Genomic DNA, 25567 nt, shown 5'->3' on the forward strand with positions numbered 1-25567 from the left:
GTTCAGACCCAGAATGGCAGGAAGCCTGCTTTCCAAACAGCAGCTGCAAAAAGAGACCGAGTTTGTTAAAACTTATTCGGCCTCATTTTCATCTCCCGCAGCACCCTTCGACACTCTCCCAGGCACAGTGCTGTCTTTGTAAGCCAAGACAGGGAGGCAGGAGAGGAAAAGAAAGGAGAGGGGTGAGGGGAGAAGGACAGGGTAGGAAGAGGAATGAGGCGAAAGGAAAGGAAAAAAATGGTAGAGATGGAGAGAGAGGAATAGAGAAATCCTGAGAAAAAACTAGAATTCATTTCTTGACAGGAAGAACTATGCTCAAGATAATACTAACAAAGAGATCTTTTCCACAAAGGAAACCTGAGGTATTTCTGCATTCAGGCCTCTAATCTGAATCTAGAGATGTATTATTATTATTATTATTATTATTATTATTTTCTTTATTAAATCCCTGATGTCTGTTATTTCAATTTTATAAGTAAATAAAAATTTTAAATAATTTTCCATTTTACAGAAGAAACAGCAGAGATTTTAAATAACTTCTACTATTACTTTAGAAGTTGATGACCAAGAGAATATTAAGAAACAGATTCCCAGAATCCCAACTCAATGCTTCCTCTCCTATGCCAGCCTTATGATTACTTCCCTGTGTTTTCCCATTTGTTTAAGATTGGTCACATCATTATGGACGTCATCTAATTGATAGGAATAGTTCAATAAACTAAAGCTCAGGTTCCATAAATAGGCTGTTTCAGAATGCATTTGGATTCCTCTCATTAGCTTTGTAACTATAAGCAAGGTCTTTATATCTCTGTGCTATAGTTTCTTTATCCACAATGGCAATATCTAAAATGAGAATAACAATGGTACCTACCTAAAAGGGTTATTATAAAAATGAAATAAAATAATGCTCATGAAATGCTTAGCATGATGCCTGATAAATAGTGCAGGCTCAGTAAGTGTTAGAGGAGGTGGTAGTAGTTAAGTACTAGTGAATTACTATCAGATTTTATCAACAGCATTTCCCACTTAACATAGCAGACACTAAAAAGTATTCTCATGATTGCCACTAAATTTTTGATGAAAAATGGAATTGACTGTACGGAGCTAGGGAAGAGAGTTGTTCTAAGAGAATACAAACCAGAGGGCAACTTTGGTATTTATTTAGCTAAACTGTCCCTGTCTTCAAAAGATTGGAGGGTAGGAAGGGCCATGAATCCTACACTTGATTAAGGCAACCCTAGGAGTCACTTAATGCCATGGAGAAAACCCAGCCCATAATATTGGTGGTTCTTTACCTTTAGGGAGGAATTTATCTTTTCAAGGCTCTGATGAAGGCTATGGAGAAAAACTCACAAACATGCAAAACACTGCATCCAATTTTAAGAATTAAGCCCTTACAAAATGTCAAGCATGCTCTGAGAGATGAAGAGAAGATAAAAGATGTATTAGGCAAAAACAGCTTTGCCTTTCTGCATATAAGATTTGCAGCAAATCTTTTTTGATTTGATCCTAGATTATTCTCCCTACTGACTTGCTGCTTTGGAGCATCAGCATCTCTTCTAACCTATTTAACTGGTAAGTGTATAAATAAATATTAGGTCAGAAGTAGAGAAATAGGACAGAAGTAGGGGGTGGAGATGTAGCAAATGTATAGTTAAGAAGCTAGAAACTTTTATTTTGCTCTCCAACTTTCTCACATGGTTAGGGAAAAAAATAAAACAAAAGCTCTGGATAGATTCGTAGAAACAAAGAAATGTGTCCTCTATTCCTGTGATTCTCTATTAAGGAAATTCAATCTCCTCCATACTTTCTATAAAGTGTCAGATGCTCGTCATAGTTATTGAGACAGATTATTATTAGTTGCATGGAAAATATTGAACCACAGTTGTTCAGGAATATATAGTTGCTCAAGCTTAATTATCACAAGGTATTTGATACTAGACACCAATAAGGAAGGCAAAAGCCTATAGACAGCCCAGAAAGAGAAGTGCACTGAGAAATGACAGAGGAGGACACAAAATAAGACTGGGGTTGTCAAAGCCAGATAATATATTCTTTCTGGAAATGATGACTTACTCATAGAATGTGGCTTGCAAACCTCTAGTTGTCTTACTTTTGCTTGTTAAGCTAAGGTAGCCATTCTCCAGCCTTGGATTATATCATTTCCTTATCAATTATTTGATAAAATGACAAATTAAAAAGCTTCAGCACCGGCTTTGTAGTAGAAGTGGTCTCCCTCTTCCTTTTACCTGGGCTCTCTATGAAAATAAATTTAGCATATCTAACAAAGACTTTCCAAGGATCTATTCAAAATAAAAGTACAAAAGAAAAGTGTGACTCGTTCTATTTTATATATCTTGAAAATGTGACTGATTAAGAGAATCAAAACATATTGGTATTGAAAGGAATTTCTAAAGTCATATAGATTTAGACATTTTAGATGTAGAAGAAGAATAGGAAGATTGAAGAAAAGGAACAAATCAGATTTCCTTCCTTCCTCCTCTTCCTCCTTCCCTCCCTCCTTTTTTTTTTTTTTTTTTTTTAACTTGCTGCTGTGGAGCAGTGGATTAAGAATCTGACTTCAGTGGCTCAGGTCTCTGCAGATGCTCAGATTCAATCCCTAGCCTGGGAACTTTCATATACCATGCGTGTGGCCATAAAAAAAGTTGAGATTTTTTTTTCTTTTTACAGCCATACCTGAGACATATAGAAGTTCTCAGGCCAGGGGTGGAATCAGAGCTGTAGCTGCAGGCCTATGCAAAAGTTAGCCACATCTGCAGCCTAATCCTTAGCTTGCAGCAGCACCAGATCCTTATCCCACTGATCAAGGTCACATCCTCATAGACACTATGCCAAATTATTAACCTGCTGAGCCACAGTGGAAACTCTGAGGATTTCTTTTTTAAATAATGAGGTTTTATTAACTCAGGTACACTGTAAACAATTGAGTAATTAGAATTAAGATGACAGAAATCAATGAAATAGAAACGAAAAAAAGCATAGAAAAGATGAATGAAATGAAAATCTGGTTCTTTGAAAAGATCAACAAAATTGATAAACCCTTAGCCAGACTTATCAAAAAAAAAAGAGGACTAGAATCAATAAAATTAGAAATGAAAAAGAAGTAACAACAGACATCACAGAAATACAAAGGATCATAAGAGACTACTCTATGCAACTATATGCCAATAAAACAGAAAACCTAGAAGAAATGGACAAATTATAAGAAAAGTACAATCTTCCAAGACTAAACCAAGATGAAGTAGAAAAGATGAATGGAGCCATCACAAGAACTGAAATTGAAATGGGATTCAAAAAAATTCCAACAGGACCAGACGGCATCACAGGCAAATTCTATCAAACATTTAGAGAAGAGCTAACACCGATCCTTCTGAAACTATTCCAAAAGATCGCAGAGGAAGGGACACTCCCAAACTCATTCTATGAGGCCACAATCACCCTGATACTAAAACCAAAGATACCAAAAAAAGAAACCTACAGGGAAATTTCACTGATGAACATAGATGCAAAAGTCCTCAGCAAAATACTAGCAAGCTGCATCCAACAATACATTAAAAGGATTGTACATCATGATCAAGAAGGATTTATCCCAGGGGTGCAAGCGTTCTTCAATATCCACAAATCATACATACTGATACACCACATTAACAAAATGAAGAATAAAAACCATATGATCCTCTCAATAGATGCACAAAAAGCCTTTGACAAAATCCAACACCCATTGCTGATAAAAACCCTTCAGAAAGTGGGCATGGAGGGAACCTACCTCAACATAATAAAGGCCATATATGACAAACCCACAGCTAACATCATTCTCAATGGTGGAAAGCTGAAAGAATTCCCGCTAAGATCAGGAATAAGAAAAGGATGTCCACTCTCACCACCATTATTCAACACAGTTTTGGAAGTCCTACCACAGCAATCAGAGAAGTCAAAGAGATAAAAGAAATCCAAATTAGAAAGAAAGAAGTAAAACTATCACTATTTGCAGATGACATGATACTGTACCTAGAGAGTGCTAAAGACTCGACCAGGAAATTATTAGAGCTCATCCATACATTTGGCAAAGTCGCAGGATACAAAATTAATACACAGAAATCGACAGCATTTCTATACACTAACAATGAAAGATCAGAAAGAGAAATTAGGGGAGTAATCCTGCTTACCATTTCACCCAAAAGAATAAAATACCTGGGAGTAAACCTACCTAAAGAGACAAAAGACCTGTACTCTGAAAACTAGAAGACGCTGATGAAAGAAATCAAATATGACACAAACAGACAGAAAGACATACCATGCTCGTGGATTGGAAGAGTCAATATTATCAAAATGGCTATATTACCCAAGGCAATCTACAGACTCAATGCAATCCCTATCAAATTACCAAGGACATTTTTCACAGAACTTGAACAAAATATTTTAAAGTTTGTTTGGAAGCACAAAAGACCCAGCATAGCCAAAGACATCCTGAAAGTGAAACTTGGAGCTGGAGGAATCAGGTTGCCTGGCCTCAGACTATACTACAAAGCAACAATCATCAAAACCATATGGTACTGGCTCAAAGACAGACATATAGATCAGTGGAACAGGATAGAAAGCCCAGAATTAGACCCATGCACCTACAGTCAACTAATCTATGACAAAGGAGGCAAGAATATACAATGGAGAAAAGACAGCCCCTTCAATAAGTGGTGCTGGGAAAACTGGACAGCCACATGGAAAAGAATGAAATTAGAACACTCCCGAACATCATACACAAAAATAAACTCAGAAGGGATTAAAGACCTGGATGTAAGACGAGACACTATCAAACTCTTAGAGGAAAACATAGGCCAAACACTCTCTGACATAAACGGCAGCAACATCTTCTCAGATCCGCCTCTTAGAGTACCGACAATAAAAACAAAAATAAACAAATGGGACTTAATTAAACTTCAAAGTTTCTGCACAGCAAAGGAAACCCTAAACAAAACAAAAAGACAACCCACAGAATGGGAGAACATCTTTGCAAATGAAGCGACTGACAAGGAATTAATCTCCAAAATTTATAAACACCTTCTGCAGCTCCATACCAAAAAAACAAACAACCCCATCAAAAAATGGGCAGAAGATCTAAACAGACAATTCTCCAAAGAAGACATACAGATGGCCAAACAACACAAGAAAAGACGTTCAACTTCACTCATTATTAGAGAAATGCACATTAAGACCATGATGAGGTACCACCTTACACCGGCCGGAATGGCCATCATCAAAACGTCTACAAACAATCAGTGCTGGAGAGGGTGTGGAGAAAAAGGAACCCTATTACACTCTTGGTGGGATTGATTGCAAATTGGTGCAACCACTGTGGAAAACAGTATGGAGAGTCCTCAGGAAACTAAACATAGAACTACCACTTGATCCAGCAATCCCACTCCTGGGCATCTATCCAGGGAAAACCAGGACTTGCAAAGACACATGTACTCCAATGTTCATTGCAGCACTATGTGCAATAGCCAAGACATGGAAACAACCTAAATGTCCATCGACGGAGGAGTGGATCAAGAAGATTTTTAGTACATATACACAATGGAATATTACTCGGCCATTAAACGGAATGAAATACTGGTATTTTTAGCAACGTTGGTGGACCTAGAAATTATCATGCTGAGTGAAGTCAGCCATACAATGAGACTCCAACATCAAATGCTTTCACTGAAATGTGGAATCTGAAAAAAGGACAAACTGAACTTCTTTGCAGAACAGATGCTGACTCACAGATATTGGAAAACTTATGGTCTCCAGAGGAGACAGTTTGGGGGGTCGGGGGTGCACTGGGGTTGTGGGATGGAAATCCTTTAAAATTGGATTGTGATGATCATTGTACAAGTATAAATGTAATAAATTCACTGAGTAATAAAAAAAATTAAGATGACAAAATATTCCTGAGCAGAGAACAAACTGTAACATAGAAAAGGGTGATTGATTGTCATGTATCAGTTACTTCCATACACATAGATTTAGGATTTCCTAAAGTCCTTGAAGGTACCATGTTTTTCAGTTTCCCTGTAAGTCTATTCAGCCCTGAGTATGCTAACCACTTTTCTTCTTTCCACATACAAGACAACACCTCCTTTAATCCACACACTACCCCTAAAATTCTGAATTAATGGGGTCTGGGTAATGCAAATTTTAATAAGCATGACTTTGTCTGTATATATCCCTAATATTACCTACAGCCCAGTATCTCTCCTGAGCCCCTCACATTCTCAGGTCTCCACTATAGTAGTCTTCAATCTGGAATACTTGCACCCTCCTGTGCACAGACTTTCCAGATGTTATAGGGGCAAGAGCAGATTCCTGGGAATACATTTTCAGACCTTCAATTTCCATGTAGGCTTTCCCCTTGCAGATAAGTTTTAGGGGAAAGCCTACATGGAAACTGAAGGTCTGAAAATGTATTCCTTCCCATCGTGGCTCAGCAGAAACAAATCTATCTAGCATCCATGAAGATGCGGGTTCAATCCCTGGCCTTGCTCAGTGGGTTAAGGATCCCACGTTGCCATGAACTGTGGTGTAAGTCACAGATGTGGCTCAGATCCTGAGTTGCTGTGGCTGTGGTGTAGGCCAGCGGCTACAGCTCCTATTTGGCCCCTAGTCTGGGAACCTCCACATGCTTTGAGTACAGCCCTAAAAAGACACACACACACACACACACACACACACACACCGAAAAAACAAACAAACAAACAAAAAAACAAAACAAAACAGAAAGTGCCTCTAGTTAGCTTTATGCCAATTTCCTTTCCATCGCTCCATCCCCATTTTTCCTCTTTTACAAAAAGAAAAGAATGGCTCTCATCTATCCCAATTTTTACTATGATACATCAGATGGTATCTAATTCATCACTTACAATAAATTTGAGGGAGAATTTTAAAAAATATGTCCATTAACACATCATTAAAAATAAGTTTGATGATAGATTATCAGGTGATTTGTTGGCAAATATCTTTAAAAAATTCATAGCATTGAGTAACATGGCTATTTTGAGAAATGAACACAGAAGTGACAGATAATTAATGCTGCATCATGTCTCATTCTAACAATAAGTAACTTTTATCCTTAATATGGAAGCTAATTAAAAAAGAAAACCAACCCTAATTATTCATCAAAAGATGCATTTCCAAAAAAACTCCATTTAGGGTTTACTGAAATTTATATTATGTGTTATTTTGATCAGCTGTCAGCTAATTGTAACAAATAATTTAATCCTGGAGAAATATTTAATATTTAAACCTTATGGACATAAGAAATTTTACTTTTTAAAATATTTCAGTTTATACATATTTTTGGTGGTTGCTAAGTGGAAAGAGTGACCGATAAAAGCTTTCCACGGAAAACTATATCAGTTTATGATAAAAATCTGTGGAAAAGAAGAATGGAAATGTAAGTTTGATGAGAAAAAGGACTAGGGTATAATTTTTTGATGATGTAAGAAAGTCTTTTTCAAGTATATTGTTAAATAGATGACAGTGATCAAATCACTATGGTTTATAGGTCTGGGGATACATTTTAAAAGAGAGATGTAACATTTTGTTTTAAAATGTGAATAGTGACAACCCACTGGAAATCATATCATTTTTAGATATTTAAACACGTGAAAAATATTAGATATCACCTTACAAATGTGGGAGAAGTTAGGTTTTCAAAATGCTTTAGATGGTTCAGAAACAAAAGTATTTGAAATCCTTTGCTCTTGAACTTTGCTGCTATAAGTGTGACCCTTGGACTCCATCAGCATTGCCTGGAACCTCATTAGAAATATGGGTCCTAACCTCAGACCTGAAGAATCATAATCATTTTACTGAGATTCCCAAGTGATCCATACTCTGCTAAAAGTCTAAGAAGGGCTCTATAAGATTCCTTCACCTGGTGAGTATTTCCAAGTTAGCTGATTATCCCCTTAACCTTCAACATTTCCTCCACTTGTCCTGTGCCGGTTATGGCAGCAGCATTCAATTAAACTTTGCTAGGAATCTCAGAGTCATCCTCAAATCTTCCTCCCTAGTTACTCCTCTGCTCCTCACATCCAATCAGTAAAGAAGTCCAATCAAGTTTACCTTCTTCATTAGTCACTGTGAACCAGGCAATGAGGATAGAAAGGTAAATAAGATATATTCTGGGCCTGCCTTGAATATCTGTCTTCCAATGCCTTCTCTGGAGGACAGACTGTAAGGTGACCCACACTGAACCACACCTTCTGGTCTTCATGACTTTTTGGAATCTCTTTCCCTTGCTTTTGGAAGTGGGGGCTGATCTGTGACTTGCTTCTAACTAGTAAAGAACAGCAAATAGATCACCTCATGGTTACTTTACGTCATATGACTCCTAACAGAATCTTTCTAGAGTTTCCCTCTGCATTGCTGGTCTTGGAAAAGTGACTTGAGAGGATATAAACTGCATTTGGAGAAGGCCGCATGGCAGGGAAATGAGAGGGATCTCTAGGAGCTAAGGGCGACCTCTCACTGATGGGTGACAAGATATTGAGGTCTTCAGAACTACATCAACAAAAATTTATAATAAAATAAATATAAATATATTTATTAAATAAAATAAAATACATTAATATATTTATATTAATCAAATAAATATATAAATTCTGCCAATGACCTGGGAGCTTAGAAGCAAACTCTTCTCTAGTCAGGCCTCCAGAAGAGAATGCAACTTAGCCAACACAATGATTGTAGCTTTATGAATGACCCAACTGAGAGAGAACCCAGCTATGCCATTCCTAGGCTCAGGAACATGAAATGACACAGAGAAACTGTGGGCTAATGATCTGTGTTATTGTAAGCCACTAAGTCTATGATAATTTGTTATGCGCAGTAGAAAACTATACCTACTCTGACAGTGCCTTCACTGGGCATGTATAAAAAGATCCTCCTCATTGCCTTTCAGCCCATAATCTCTCTTCCTTCTTTATCTGGCTTGGCACTACCAGCTGAGTAACTGAAAAACAAACCTCACCACCTTACCATGTCAAATCCATGCTTAGAACACTTTGAGGGTCTAAAAACAACACCCGGCAAATAGTAGGTTTTCAATAAATATGGTAAATGAATAGAGATAAAAGTCCTAAGAAGTAACCTGTATATGACACAATCCTGTGTATAAGCAATGAAGCAATCTACTTAAAAAGACACTGCACAGGCCCTCAAGATACATAAAGGGAGACGATGAGGCCATGGTAGTGATTGTTCTGCTTTAATTTTAGCTTCACAGTTATTCTTTGCATACTTTGAAAAATTACTTCTTATACCTGAATGTACTTTTCTTTCTTTTTTTTTTGTCTTTTTGCCTTTTCTACCACCACTCCCATGGCATATGGAGGTTCCCAGGCTAGGGGTCTAATTGGAGCTGTAGCCACCGGCCTACTCCAGAGCCACAGCAATGCGGGATCCGAGCCACATCTGTGACCTACACCACAGCTCACAGCAACGCCGGATCCTTAACCCACTAAGCAAGGTCAGGGATCGAACCCAAAACCTCATGGTTTCTAGTCAGATTTGTTAACCACTGAGCCACGATGGGAACTCCTGTCCTTTTCTTTAGTAACATAAAGTAGGCAATCCTCCCTCAATGCCTAATTTATCTATTTTAAAACCATGTCCTATTTCCAACTGCAACCGGAAAGGAACTTTCTGTTTGCTGAATACTGAACCTCCTACTGTACATTTCACTGGCTCTCCTTGATTCTGGGATCTGCCCATGCCCAGCATACATATACCCAGCAGACACTTCCTCACATCAAAGCAACTTTCACATTTCCCTCCATTTTGCTTTATTCATTTGCAGAGAGCTTTGAGTGTTGCCAAGTTCAAAATGTGTTGCTAGGAGACAAACTTGCTCTGTGGATAAGAAGAAAGAATCAAAGGCAACTTGCTAATAGATTCATTACTAACTCGTTTATCAACCTTGGAAGATACAGGGCTGTTCCACCTCTTAGTTTTCCCAAATGGTCACTGGAAAAAGTTATACTGAAGGATGTTCTGTGCAGGGATATTTTCCTGCTCATTCCCATTGTGATAGTGCAACAACTGGCCTGTAGTTTCTACACCGTACCACCTGTCTTACGTCTGTCTAGTCGTGAGATTGGTGCTACACACCAGGGCTGGGTTCGCTTTCAAATAGCACACCTCTCATCTTCTAAAGTCCTTCAGTGACTCCCTAGTACTTTAAGGACCCATCTGAGCTATTCAGTGAGAGCCCTTTAGGGTCTGGCTTTACCTTTACCTTTCTGCTATAATTCCCTGTGTTTACCTTGCATGTTCCTTGTACCTCAGCCACCTGGCTCTCTAGCTAACCCATGCTGCCAATCTGGCTGGTTTAGAATGATGTCCTCTGGAGAGTTCCCACTGTGGCTCAGTGGTAACAAACCTGACTAGAACCCATGAGGACTCAGGTTTGATCCCTGGCCCCTCTCAGTGGGTTAAGGATCTGGCATTGTCATGAGCTACAGCTCGAATCTGGTGTTGGTGAGCCTGTGGCTGGCAGCTACAGCTCCAATTCAACCCCTAGCCTGGGAACTTCCATATGCTGCAGGTGCAACCCTAAAAAAAGCAAAAAAAAAAAAAAAAAAGGAATGAAATCCTCTGATATTTCTGCCAGTTGGAATTTGCCCCAGCCTTCAAAGCCTTTGAGATGCCTCTCTTAACAACATGTCCCTAACAGAAGTAATCCCCCTTCCCTTAATTCATATGACTTTTACATTTTGAGATTCCTGTTATCTTCACTGTGGTGGTCACAGTGTGTGTGACTATGTCTTTTTCCCCACAACTAGTCTATTGAGATAGTTGGTTATAGGTACTAAGTCGTTCATACTTGTAGCCTACAAGATAGCTCACAAAAGCAGACCCTCAATTTGCTTACTGAATAATAGTATTTGTTGAATGTCTTACCCTGTGTTCGATGCTAAGTTATTTTTATACATTATCTTATTTACTCCTTATAATAATGCAAAGAGGTACTATTACCAAACACATTTTGTAAATTAGGAAACTGAGTTTCTAAAGGCTTAAAATATAGCCCAGGGTCACAGCCAAAATAGCTATTAACTAGCCAAGTCATGATAAGAAAAGAAGTTTGTATGACTCCACTTTTACTGAATGCTATTGACTTATGGATATTTAGTAGCTTAAGACAAGATTCTGAAAACCCTTAAATTTCTCTTGAAAAAAAAAATGATACTACATCATTTGTAATAAATTTCATTTTTTCCAGGCAATTCTATTCACTTAGAGTCACAGTATATATTGGTACAGCCCCCTTTCAGGGCACTTGGATATTCTTTTCAAATTTTTTAACATGCATTTCATTTGAACAAATGAGAGTTTCATTTGACAGTACATAACAGGAAAAAAAAAATTGGAGGAGCTTAAATAAGATTGAAATTTAGTTCTCTTTATGTAAAATAAATCCAGAAGGAAGAAGCCCAGGGATACTATGGTGGCTTTAGTTTTCAGACATGCAATCTCTTTCAGTCTTGCTATCTACCTGCAGCAAGTGCATGTCATCTCATGATCCAGGAGGTTGCTCAAGTATTGCCAGCAGGCAAAAGGAAGGAACAAAGATAAGTTTACTCCTTCCTTAGAAAGGAGACTTAAAAAAATTATTTAACACTTGAGCTCATATTTCACTGGTTAAAAGTAAGTCACAAAGCTGCAAAGGAGGCTGGGAAGTGTAGTCTTTTAGCTCTCTCACTGCTGCCAGGAATAAATGTAACATTACCTTTTTAAAGAAGTAGGAGAAAATGGATATTCAGAAGCAACTAGCAATCTTTGCCTTGTAATCTAATGGAGGATTTCCACTTCTAGAAATTAGTTACACAGATATCAAAAATATGTGCATAAGGATGGTACAGCATTATGTGAAACAATCAAATATAAGAGAGAATCCTAAAATCTTTAAGGATTTGTGTAAATTAATTATTGCATGCCAATACAATGTGATAATGCTCTGTATACAAACACTATTACAGTACAAAGTTAAGTGAAAATCAACTTGGAAACACAGAATAAATCACAAATTTTTAAATAAATATATATAAAAATGTTCATGTTTTCATTTTTATGTTTCTGTACTGGTCTATACATCTTTTTAATCAAGGACTATGTATTACCTTTACAATGACTAGTTTTTAAGTTAAAATTTTAATTATCAAATGTTAAAAAAAGCATCTTTAAACTTAAGATCATTTATATCCCTTCATACCATTTTTTTTGTTGTTGTTATTTCTCCTGTTTCTATTTAGTCTCTTAATATGGAGAAGCAGCCTTATAAAGTATCCTGCTCAAAACTATTAGGGGACTGCTTTCTAAACACTCTAGGAGTTTCTCCTGTCTTATCACTAACCCTCTTTAGACTGCTCCAGCCCTGTTCCTTTAGGCTATTTCAATGCAGACCCAGGAAACACTGACATTCATAGTTCTATAATGGAGTTTCATTATCAGGAAGTTTGGAAATGCTAAGTTAAAGCAAAATGGATTTCCTTTCTACAGGATATTTTAGAGCTGTGAATCTCTAAGAAAGGGAAAATGCAGTAATATGTAGTTTTTAGAAAGCACTTTAGCAAAAAGAAATTGCTCTTTTTTAAAAAATAGATTTTCAGGTGAAATCATGTTCAACCTTTGGCAAACACTGTTCCAGAGAAAAACTTAAGTAAAGCACCCAAAATGCAGAGGCTCTTAATGGTCAACACTGTCAACCTTTCTCACTCTTTCTTTTGCTCACCAGTTCACCATTCCTTTTGCTCCACCTTAAGAAACTCCTGAATGTTTTCCAGATGTATTTAATATTTTGTTCTACTCTTGTCACCCATTTTGCTTAATAAATTTCTGTGCTTCCTTCAAACATCTACAGAAAAGTTAGCTCCTCTAGGAAGCCTTCTTTGCTCATCTTCTTACCCTTCCTACCTGCCCCCATAGTCTTCCTTACTTTGACCATAGCACTTGCCATTCTGAGTGCAATGTCTGATTCACTTATCAGTCTCTACCAAGAGAACGCAAAACTCTTAATAATGAAGGCTTAAGCAAGTGACAGAAACAGAGAGTAGAGTGGTGGTTATCAGAGGCTGGGGGTGGAAGACATGAAGAGATCTTGTTGGTCAAAGGATAAACTTCCACTTATAAGATGAATGAGTTCTGAGAATCTAATGTACAGCATGGTGATTATAATTAATAATGATGTACTATATACTTGAAATTACTAGAAGGGTAGATCTTAAAAAGAAATGGTATTGATGTGACATGATGGAAGTATGAGCTAACCCTAAGGTGGTGGTCACTTTGCAACAGATGAGTAGCAAATCAACACTTTGTATAACTTCAACTGTGAAATCAATAAGGCTAGGAAAAGAAAAACATGTAAACAGAAAATCTGACATTAGTAAATGCATTATAAAATAAAAATAATTTAAAAAATAAAAAATAAAAAATGAATAAATCTTGGAAATGGAGAAAAAAAATTAAATTTCTAATAAGAAAAAACATTTTTATTATAGTACAAAAGCTTAAGTATCATTTGCTTTTGTATGTTCAGTGCCTAAATTAAATAGCTCCTGGAAGATAGGAGATGGTGTTAAACATACTTTTGGATGAATGAGTAGATGTAACTGAAAATAAAATAATGTCTTTCTTTAGGAGAAATTACAAAGAAGAGAAATGCATTATTACTTTCTAGTTAGTAAAAAAAATAATTATTTAAAAGAAAAATAAGAAAGTCAAGAGTTCTTTACATGAAGATTTCGTGACTGAAAGCACATTTCAAGTGAGTCTTCAGAATTTCAAATGGCTATCATTAAATAATAAAATAATATCTCTAATTTGAGTGGAATGCTTACTTCTCATAATAATAGGTCCTGTTACATTTTTCACATTAGGATGTAAAACACACATTGTTTCCATTGATAAGAAATCCTATCAACACATGTATAGAATGTTGTTGTGAAATGAATCATTTCTCCTAAAAAGATACATGTAATCCAAACCCCTAGTACCTGTAAAAGTGACCTTATTAGGAAATAGGGTCTTCACAGATATAATCAAATTAAGTTGGGGTCACACTGGATAGGGTGGGTTCTAATCCCATATGAATGGTATCCTTAAAGAAAGGAAACACAGAGACACAGAACGAGTGCCACATTATGATGGAGGCAGAGAATGGAGTAATTCATCTACAAGTCCAAGAACTTCAGAGGTTACCTACAGCACCAGAAACTAAGAAAAAGGCACGAGAGAGTCTCCTCTGGAGTCCGTAGAGAGAACAGAACTGTAGGAGAACACATTTTTATTGTATGATATCTCCAAGTTTAAGGTATTTTATTATAGCAGTTTAGGAAAACTGATATTTATTGCTTCATGCAATTAATTTAAACTGGTGGCCCTCAGACTTTTGATCCCAGTTATACTTCTACAGCATCTGATTGAGAAGATCTTGGGTAAAGCCCAGAAATGTGTGTGATTAATAAACTCCTCTGGTAATTCCAATAATGGTGGATTACACAGACAATTCTACAAAGTACTGATTTTAAACAGCCAAGGTATTTTGTTTTTTCCCTGATTTTTATCAAAGGTAGGCTTTTTCTCCTGTGCTTTTTCACAGGTATTCTGGAGAACAGAAAACAAACACTAGGAGTTCCTGTTGTGGCTCAACAGGTTATAAACCTGATCAGAATCCATAAGGATGTGGGGTAGATCCTTGGCCTCACTCAGTGGATTAAGGATCCAGCATTGCTATGAGCTATGGTGTAGGTCACAGATGTGGCTAAGTTCCCATGTTGCTGTGGCTGCAGCATAGGCTAGCAGCTGCAGCTCCAATTCAGCCCTTAGCCTGGAAACTTACACATGCCACAGGTATGGCCCTAAAAAGCAAACAAACAAAAAAACCCAAAAACAAACAAACAAACAAAAAATCACACAAGTATTTGGTTCAATACTGACACAAAATGGTCAACAATGATTTTAATAATAAAGCAGTGCTAGCTGAGCTGACATAATTGTCCTAAATTGTAGACCAGAGGTAAAAATCTCTCCTATTGAATAGGAGGAATAATGGAAATTCTGATAGACCCTTATCTTGCACCAAAGGGAGCAGATATTGCAACAATGCAAATGACTTGTACTGCCAAAAGCAGTCCCTTCTCACCCTGATGGCTCACTTTGAATGCTTTAGTGTGTCCTCTCACTCACAGAACACCTGTAGCACAGCCAGCACCAGAGTAAAATTCGGGGCTCACCAGGAGTTCTGTGGCTTCGACAAAACCCTGGCTTATCAGAACATGGTCAGCACCATATTCTTTGCCCCAAACTGGTCCAACTGATCCAATTCTGAAGAATGTGAGAACCACATTTAGGTGGAGCTGATTCAAGCTTAAAATGAACAGCATCAGGACCTAGATCTCAGTACTGAGTGGATCAGTTAATGCTGCCATTCAAAGCAACAGGCAAACCAGTCTTGATGGGTAAATTGCAGGATTCAGAGTCTGCGACTTATCTTAGCCATGTCTCTACTTGATATGTGACTAAGAGTAAGTCATCTAACTTCTCTGAACCTCAACTATAAAACAGTGATAATTCCTATCTCCCAAGGGCTATTTTGAGATTGAATAAAGCAGTGTATGAAAAAATATTCATCAAATGTTAGTATGAGTAGATAATCACACACGATTTCTTTGGGTGTGGAATACATCATCAACCCTAGGGCCCTGCTTCATGGTATCAGCTCAAAAACAACCCACCATCATACTGGCTGTTCCTGAAACAGCTTGTGCTATGGATAGCAGATGCATCAGGTACCACAGTGGTACTGTACCTTGGACTGTAGAAGTCCTCTACTGTCACCCATGTGACCAGACAGGGAGTGAGTCAATTAATAAAAAATACTGGTTCAACTGGTTTAAATACTGGAAATCCTTAAAAATGATGCATACACACCTTAAATTTTTATTGTAACTTAAAATGTGCACATTAGACTCACTCTTAAGCTTTTGATGTAGGACAAGTTGTATTATTACAGTTGACTTTGAAATAGTACAATGATCCAGAATTCATACAATCTCTCTTGCATAAGCAATTCAAACAATGCATCATCTACTAGGATTTCCACATTTGCCTTCTATAAAGCAGAGAAAGTAAAGACCTTTGTGAAACAATCCAGGTGTTGACTTTTCTAGTTTTTATGAGTCCCTCCACCCCCAAGGTTTTTAGAATTGTCTCACCCACATCCAACTCAACAGCACTTTTAACAACTCAACCTTACTGTTTCCAAAACATTCACTGAGTCAACAACTCTCTTTCTGCACTTATATTAAGTCAGTTGTGAAACATTTAATTGAAATATGTAATTACATAACAAACAGAACTGGCATAAATAGATATGGGCAGCAACACAGCTGACTCTTGGCAAGTACGCAACTGCACTGATGAGAACAGAAGAACCAGGATGAAACAGAGAGCAGCCCACTGGGTAGAAGCAATCTGCATTCTCCAGGCCTTAGGCAATATGTTTTACAGAGGGGACAGAAAGCTCTAGTTAATGGAATGGGTAGAAAGAGATTGGTCAATGGCTTCTGATGCAGCAACAGAAGCACTAGACTATTAGCAAAGAGAGACTCTGGGGCCAGCAGATTCACTGTGGACCAAAAGGAGGCTTGTTGCAGAGGTTAAGCAGAGAGCTCCAGAGCTCTTTGTAAGTTCTACTTTGAGAAACAGTTTATTTCCATTAGCTCCTCAATTCAGAGATTCAGGCCCTGATGAAGCTCCTGTCCTGACCAACCCAAGGTGAAAGAAACCCCTGAAGCATCCTCACTGTCAAACTATGATCACCAGCAGACAGCTGAGCCTCCCTCCCTCTTGACTGCAGCCCCAGCCGAAGTCCCCAGGAGGAAAGCCCCTTGGTTAGGCTACCAGGCTCCTTCTCAACTCAGGGCCAAACCAGCACTCTCAGTATAGCTTCTTCAACAAACAAGTATCAACAGCATCAATGACAAGAGTTGCAGTAACTAACAGCTATAAATCTCTTTCTTACAACCAGTCACAACACTAAGGGCTGGAGAGACATTTCCTTAACTATGCTTTACAATAGCTCTATAAGAGCATCCTATTTGTCCCCTCTCACAAACAAGAACACTGAATATCAGGAGATTAAAAACTTATGAACATACAGCAGAGCCTGGATGTAAACCCAAATCTATCTTACGGGGGGATAAAGGTCTTTAATCACATGACAATAAAGGGAAAAGAGAAGGGAAGTGTTCCTGGGTATGGTGATTTACAGGAGCATGCTGCAATTTTCAGAACAACAGCTTTAATTATTTAAATGGCATCCCTGACGGCAGAGAGAAGCTTATACTTCCAAAAAAGCAATACAGATGATGCAAAAAGGCTTTTGAGTGTCTTGGGCAGGACAGTGATCAACACAATTTTCCTGGTGAGGAAACCTGGACTAATCTGTTTGGGATGATAATGATGATGATGACATAATGGGGAATAAAGATATAAGACGAGGAGGAAATGTGTAGGTGTAGCAGGGGTATTCAATATCAGGCATAAAGTGGCCCTTCCAATTTATTATTATTTTTGTTGTTCTGCCTGAGAAAATCCTATTATAGATAGAATATTATCCTATATATATCTGTATAAAACTACAATTCAAAAAGATACTTGAACCCCTATGTTCATAGCAGCACCATTCACAATAGCCAAGACATGGAAGCAACCTAAATGTCCATCAACAGACAGAGGAATGGATTAAGAAGATGTGGTACATACACATAATGGAATACTACTCAGCCATTTAAAAGAACAAAATAATGCCATGTGTAGCAACATGGATACAACCAGAAATTCTCATACTAAGTGGTCAGAAAGAGTAAGACAAATACCATGTGATATCACTTACATGTGAAAACTACAACATAGCAAAAATGCTCTCACCACTACTCTTCAATATAATTTTGGAAGTCTTAACCACAGCAATCAGAGAAGTCAAAGAGATAAAAAGGAATCCAAATAGGAAAGGAAGAAGTAAAACTATCACTATTTGCAGATGACATGATACTGTACCTAGAGAGTGCTAAAGACTCGACCAGGAAATTATTAGAGCTCATCCATACATTTGGCAAAGTCGCAGGATACAAAATTAATACACAGAAATCGACAGCATTTCTATACACTAACAATGAAAGATCAGAAAGAGAAATTAGGGGAGTAATCCTGCTTACCATTTCACCCAAAAGAATAAAATACCTGGGAGTAAACCTACCTAAAGAGACAAAAGACCTGTACTCTGAAAACTAGAAGACGCTGATGAAAGAAATCAAATATGACACAAACAGACAGAAAGACATACCATGCTCGTGGATTGGAAGAGTCAATATTATCAAAATGGCTATATTACCCAAGGCAATCTACAGACTCAATGCAATCCCTATCAAATTACCAAGGACATTTTTCACAGAACTTGAACAAAATATTTTAAAGTTTGTTTGGAAGCACAAAAGACCCAGCATAGCCAAAGACATCCTGAAAGTGAAACTTGGAGCTGGAGGAATCAGGTTGCCTGGCCTCAGACTATACTACAAAGCAACAATCATCAAAACCATATGGTACTGGCTCAAAGACAGACATATAGATCAGTGGAACAGGATAGAAAGCCCAGAATTAGACCCATGCACCTACAGTCAACTAATCTATGACAAAGGAGGCAAGAATATACAATGGAGAAAAGACAGCCCCTTCAATAAGTGGTGCTGGGAAAACTGGACAGCCACATGGAAAAGAATGAAATTAGAACACTCCCGAACATCATACACAAAAATAAACTCAGAAGGGATTAAAGACCTGGATGTAAGACGAGACACTATCAAACTCTTAGAGGAAAACATAGGCCAAACACTCTCTGACATAAACGGCAGCAACATCTTCTCAGATCCGCCTCTTAGAGTACCGACAATAAAAACAAAAATAAACAAATGGGACTTAATTAAACTTCAAAGTTTCTGCACAGCAAAGGAAACCCTAAACAAAACAAAAAGACAACCCACAGAATGGGAGAACATCTTTGCAAATGAAGCGACTGACAAGGAATTAATCTCCAAAATTTATAAACACCTTCTGCAGCTCCATACCAAAAAAACAAACAACCCCATCAAAAAATGGGCAGAAGATCTAAACAGACAATTCTCCAAAGAAGACATACAGATGGCCAAACAACACAAGAAAAGACGTTCAACTTCACTCATTATTAGAGAAATGCACATTAAGACCATGATGAGGTACCACCTTACACCGGCCGGAATGGCCATCATCAAAACGTCTACAAACAATCAGTGCTGGAGAGGGTGTGGAGAAAAAGGAACCCTATTACACTCTTGGTGGGATTGATTGCAAATTGGTGCAACCACTGTGGAAAACAGTATGGAGAGTCCTCAGGAAACTAAACATAGAACTACCACTTGATCCAGCAATCCCACTCCTGGGCATCTATCCAGGGAAAACCAGGACTTGCAAAGACACATGTACTCCAATGTTCATTGCAGCACTATGTGCAATAGCCAAGACATGGAAACAACCTAAATGTCCATCGACGGAGGAGTGGATCAAGAAGATTTTTAGTACATATACACAATGGAATATTACTCGGCCATTAAACGGAATGAAATACTGGTATTTTTAGCAACGTTGGTGGACCTAGAAATTATCATGCTGAGTGAAGTCAGCCATACAATGAGACTCCAACATCAAATGCTTTCACTGAAATGTGGAATCTGAAAAAAGGACAAACTGAACTTCTTTGCAGAACAGATGCTGACTCACAGATATTGGAAAACTTGTGCTCTCCAGAGGAGATAGTTTGGGGAGTGGAGGGATGTGCTTGGGTTGTGGGATGGAAATCCTGTGAAATTGGATTGTGATGATCATTGCACAACTACAGGTGTGATAAATTCATTGAATAATTAAAGATAAGAGAGAAAAATAGAAATAAATAGATAAAATACAGCACAAATGAACCTGTCTACAGAACAGAAATAGACTCGCAGACATAGAGAACAGAATTGTGTTGCTAAGGGGGATAGGAGAGGGAGTGAGATAGACTAGGAGTTTAGTGTTAGTATATGCAAACTTCCACATTTGGAATGGATAAGCAATGAGGTTGTACTGTACTGTACAGGGAACTATATCCAGTCTCTTGGGATAGACCATGATGGAAGATAATATAAGAAAGGGAATGTATGTATGTAAATGCGTCAGTTTGCTGTACAGCAGAAATTGGCACAACACTATAAATCAACTAAAATAAAAAAATATATAAAGTCCAAATATAAAATAAAATAAAACATTGACCTAAAATATCAGCTATGTGGCAGGTCAAACCTTGATCACTAAGTACCTAATAGCATATGGTACATCTCTCTCATTATGATAAACGGGGGGACTCTTATCTCTGGAGCCACATCAACCCTAAGTTAGAATGCTTAGTCCTATTTACTTCACACTTAGTCCTATTTTAAGAAAATTCATACATGTATCATATCACGTTCTCTCTTCAAAATCCCAGTGGGATTGGGGGAAAAGGCATTAAATTAGAATCTCAATTTTAGCATAGATAAGATTCGTTCAAGTTCACAAAGCTACTTGTAGATATCAGAACAAGTTGTTTTCCATAAGCACTCATTTGTTAGAAATTAGACAAGAGAGCACAGCAACCCCCAGTAGGGACATATAGATATACCTATACTGATATTTCTCAAACCCAAACTGAACTTGAATAAACAAAATATTATCAAGTAAACATTTTGAGATCCGTGGTTGAAAGACATATTATAAAAATTAGAAGTCCCATTTTCATTCATTCATTAAATATTTATCTATTAAATACCTACTATGTACTTTCCATCGTGCTAGGCTTTGGGCACACAGTGGTAAATAAAAGTTCAAGATCCCTGCTCACATTCTCTTAGCAGTCTTCGCTGCAGAGACCAACTTGTACTATGAGGCCAAATTCGCTAAGGCAGGTCCACAGCTGGCCTTATAAGACATCCATTAACCTCCTGAAAGTAAAGACAGAGTTTTGGTTATCTGTGTATTTACTTTTCTAAGGAATAGGCTCATAGCTTTCATTCATTTCTCCAATTCTTAATTTTAAAAGTTAACTAACAGTAAAAAACAAAAAACAAAAAACCTCACACAGACAAAAACCAAAAACCATGACTAAAATCAATGAATAAACAAGCAGTTATTGTAAGTGAAGGACCTCCCTCCTTCTCTCCTTGTCTTTTCAATTTCTGGTCACATCTAATCTGACAAATCCTAGGAGTCACTAGGGTGTAACCATGTGATATCTGCCTTGTAATCTCTAAAGTACTATATATAACCAATAGTCAAGGTTATGGTCATTATTGCTAAATTTGTAGGTTTCTTCTTCCAAAGAAAGTCAAATATTTAATGACCAGCCATCATATTAAAGACATTATCTTACAACACAGGTCATGTAAGAAGGGAGGGAATATAAACTTGGCATTCAAGCTACCACAGTTAAGTTGATCTGTTTTCCCTTTTCTACCTTTCCTTTCCATCCTGCCTTCCTGGTTGTATTTCCTTTTGAAGGATACAAAGACAGTGAAAACTTTTAGGTTTTCTAAGGGATTTTAAAATGATTATTAATTCTCGATATTTTAAAATAATCAGTGTATCCTGAGGTTAATAGGACCAAGTGGTTTGGTGAACATATTAAATAAGTAAAAATGCGTTCCCACAGACCTGGGAATAAACACCTCATTTCCAAAACGCTTCTAGAAACTAAGGGAAACTAATGCTTTTCATCATAAGGATCCTGGGCGCAGTATACAGACTGCATCCCAAATTGAACAATAGTTGGCTAGATTTATCCTCCTCCTCCTCCATTTGACATACACTAGAGTCAAAAATCCTCTGGAGAATTTAAGCAAAGCACTGTCAGATAATTGCAGCCTTTGAAGACAGACACCTAAAAACAACAACCATACACATATACTCTCTGCCTTCTACAGCCTGAATTTCCAGACTGCTTCTCCTATAAAAATGACTTATTTTTTAGAATAATCACACATATTTTGACTAGTTTTCCTTTTTAGTTATATTCTTTGCAAAAGCATTTAGGCATTTGGAAACAGTCTATTTGTTTCATCTATCTAGCTCAGGCACTATCAGTTCATCTTGTGATTATGACAGAAATAAACACCCAACGGGAATCCTCTGTTCTCAAAGTCAGGTAGGTGTGTAATATTGTTAGGTTTTTCAGGATTTAGAGCAAAGTGTATCTAGAGAAAGTGCTCCTGTCTTGTGCTGCTGTGAAATTCACAGCAAACATGGTTATTTGGCTTTGCAGAACACTAGCAGTTCCCTTCCTCTGACAGCTCTTGTAATAGTGGCTGGGATAGAAGATCCTCAGAACTGTGTAAATCAAATTCTATATAATCCGCTTAGAGGGGAAGCAAATTAAAAGCGATTTTTTGTGAGTTTCTGAGCCCAACACATGGTCTTCTCCACAAATGGAATTTGATACTCAACCCATCCCTACCACCAACCTGAGGAATGTAAATCTGTCAAGAAGTTTACAATTAGCCAACAAGTCCACATGAGCAATGGAATGTCCAGTCAAAACTTAAGATGCATTTTCTTAAGCTTTCTAAACAGAATCTGTTTTCTACTTTTTGTTGGTAAGTAACTTTTCTGCAAATCACTTGAGCATTATAGGTTACTGCATTATCTCAAAAAACAGCATAACTTCCAGCCTCTCTCTCTCACTCGTAAAATATTACAAAGTCGAGTCTAAGCCAAAAACATAAGCCAGTCCGAAAGCAGATCTGTGGAGATGCTATTTTGTTGTTGCTGTTACACCCACTCTTGGGGGAGATAGCAGATGATGCTTTGGCCTCGCTCACGATGACTGCCTACAAGCTCACTGCACTAGTTGTCTTGCTACAAACCAAACTAACCACTTAGAAATATGAAATGGGAGTTGGATTCTTTAAGCCAAGTTAACTTGGAAATTAACTGGAGATATTAAAGATTAATCTTATCTCACTGCATTAGGTACATACTAACAGGCAAATATTTCTAAGGGTATAGCCTAATGTTTAAAAGTGCAAGTTTTGCCATCAAATAGAATGCATAACTAGTAACTTCTGTCATTAGTTAGCTGTGTGGCCTTGGGGATGTTGATAAACCTTGCTGTGCACAGTCTTCTATTTTATGATGTGAGGATAAAAATGGTATCTCTCTCATATAGTCACTATGAAGAATAAATTATACAATTCTATATCTTCTCCATCTTGGGCTATCTTTCAAAATTTGACATTCTCCAGCTTCATCATACACAGCTTTAAGATCTTTAGATATCTAGCTTTTTCCCATAAAACATGAGATGCAGGACAGACTTCTGCACATACATCCAGAAAACTTATCAACCCAAGTATTTTCCTAAACAAAAACAATCACCTCCTTAAGAGGAATTCTACTTTCAGCTTTAAAAATGAAATTATAGAGGCAAAAGCATCAAGCACAGTGTGTACACCATGTTAAGTTCTTAACAAATGTGAGGTGAATCCGAAGCTATAGCTTGCCTACTTCTGTTTACTCAAATTCTTGGTGAAAAATCTTATTGATACTATTCAAAATCAGCTGTCTGGCTGTCTACCTCCCCCAACCATTCCATGGATAGAGGCTCTTTATCTTGCCTTAGAACTTTCACTGGCCCTATCTTTGCCATATATTGGATTTGCAGTTTCCTGAAGCCTCTCTTGGCAGGGATCATAGAAGCAGAGAGGAGGAGGAGCAGAGGATAGGAGTAGGAATCAGGGAACCCACTCTGCTGATGGCAGATGGACAGAGAGGGGCTGGATCCCTCCAGCATTCACACCATATCCAAACCTCTGAGAGGACCACGTGTATGGCCAATGTTTTTGTTTCCTTTATTCATCTATGAATCAGTATGATAAACTCCTGGATCTTTAAGGTAGGCTGAGTGTTTCTCCTCTGCAACCAAAAGAACCTACCTCATATGTTTCCCATTATACGGGGCATTTTGTCCTTAGCAAACACAAATTACTTCCAGGGAGCATCAGCAGGTGTGTCTGCACTTCTTTCTCATAAGGTAGCATGGATCCAGGTGGCCATCTTCAAGAGTAAGCACAAACCAGTAGTTCCCATCATGGCTCAGAGGAAATGAATCTGACTAGTATTATGAGGATGCAAGTTTGATCCCTGGCCTTGCTCAGTGGGTTAAGGATCCAACGTTGCCCCAAGCTGTGGCGTAGGTTGCTGGCACGGCTTGGATCCTGCATTGCTGTGGCTGTGGTGTAGGCTGGCAGCTACAGCTCAGGTTTGACCCCTGGCCTGAGAGCCTCCATATGCAATGGGTGCGGCCCTAAAAAAAGACAAAAAAAAAAAAAAGAGAGAGAGAGAAAGCACAAACCTGGCTCCAATCAGAGGCCCAGTAAAGTATATCTGCCTTCTTGAAACCCACTATTTCCTTTCATGTCTCCATGTGAATAAGAACAAAGAGGGGAAGGGGCATGAGCAAAGATAATTACTAGGATCCTGGACAGAACCCCTGCTTCTGGAAATGTGCTTCCTCAAGTCCCAAGGAACAGTCCCCAAGAAACAGAGCTGTTTCAGTCTACAGAGATCCTTGTGCCTAAATGACAGAGCTGCCCCACCTTCTTCTGGGGAAATTCTTGGGCAGCTAGAAGGGTAGTCTTGACTTCAACACATCAATTCTTTGACTTCTTCATCCATTAACCACAGCTTTCTGACCCTTAAACCCTACTCCAATATGACCTCATCTTAACTAATCACATCTTCAGTGACTCTTTCTAAATAAGGTCACTTTCTGAGGTACTGTGGCTAAGTCTTCAGTATGAGAATTTGAGGGAGTTGAGGAGGGGCAGGGGAGATATAATTCAACCCCTAATGGCTGGTAATCCTGTTTTATCTACTTGCCAAGTTGATGTGAGAGAGAATGAATATCAAAACACTTTGCAAACTGTAAATTACTATACAAATACAAAGATTTATTAGGACCTGTGGGAGTTTGAATTTTGAAACTTACAGCACATGGTCATCCTACTGATTGTCATGTATATAACTACAGTCTAGAAGTGGCCATGCTACTTCCATAAAAGCGAATTTATTTTTCTGCAAGTGGTGTTTCCTTCTCATTTATTCATTTGCATAAAATGCCATCTAATGGCTTAAATATTTATATTATGCAGACCCAGTAATAGCTTAATTTCCACAAAATAAAAAGGTGCATTATCTCTTATTGCAGACAGAGTCCTTTTTTCCAAGCCATTTACATTTCCATCTCCCCAAGACAGAACTTATGTAAATGAATTAGTAGCACAGAAACAAAATATAGTCTATACAGGGGAAAATTTGACTGGAAAAAAGGGCTTGTACTCTGAAATTGTTTAAATATTTTCACTCATAAAAGTTTCTCCAAAACCTAAGTTGGTAGGGGAATACT

General features: G+C 37.8%; 1 long non-coding RNA gene across 2 annotated transcripts in view; it reads right to left on the minus strand.

The window, feature by feature from the left end:
• Positions 1-25567, minus strand: part of LOC106505658 (uncharacterized) — a 1202834-nt gene that overhangs the window by 531624 nt on the left and 645643 nt on the right. The window contains exon 10 of one of the 2 annotated variants that reach the window (XR_014823617.1): positions 20943-21110. The exons of the other annotated variant lie outside the window; for it this stretch is intronic. This is a non-coding gene — a long non-coding RNA (uncharacterized LOC106505658). The remainder of the gene's footprint in view (positions 1-20942; positions 21111-25567) is intronic. 2 annotated transcript variants of the gene reach the window in all.

The sequence above is a fragment of the Sus scrofa genome, chromosome 13 (assembly GCF_054392235.1).
Source record: "Sus scrofa isolate SSC_HxYL_T2T_F1_AM1 chromosome 13, Sscrofa_HxYL_maternal_Yorkshire_Landrace_v2.0, whole genome shotgun sequence".
Taxonomy (NCBI): Eukaryota; Metazoa; Chordata; class Mammalia; order Artiodactyla; family Suidae; genus Sus; species Sus scrofa.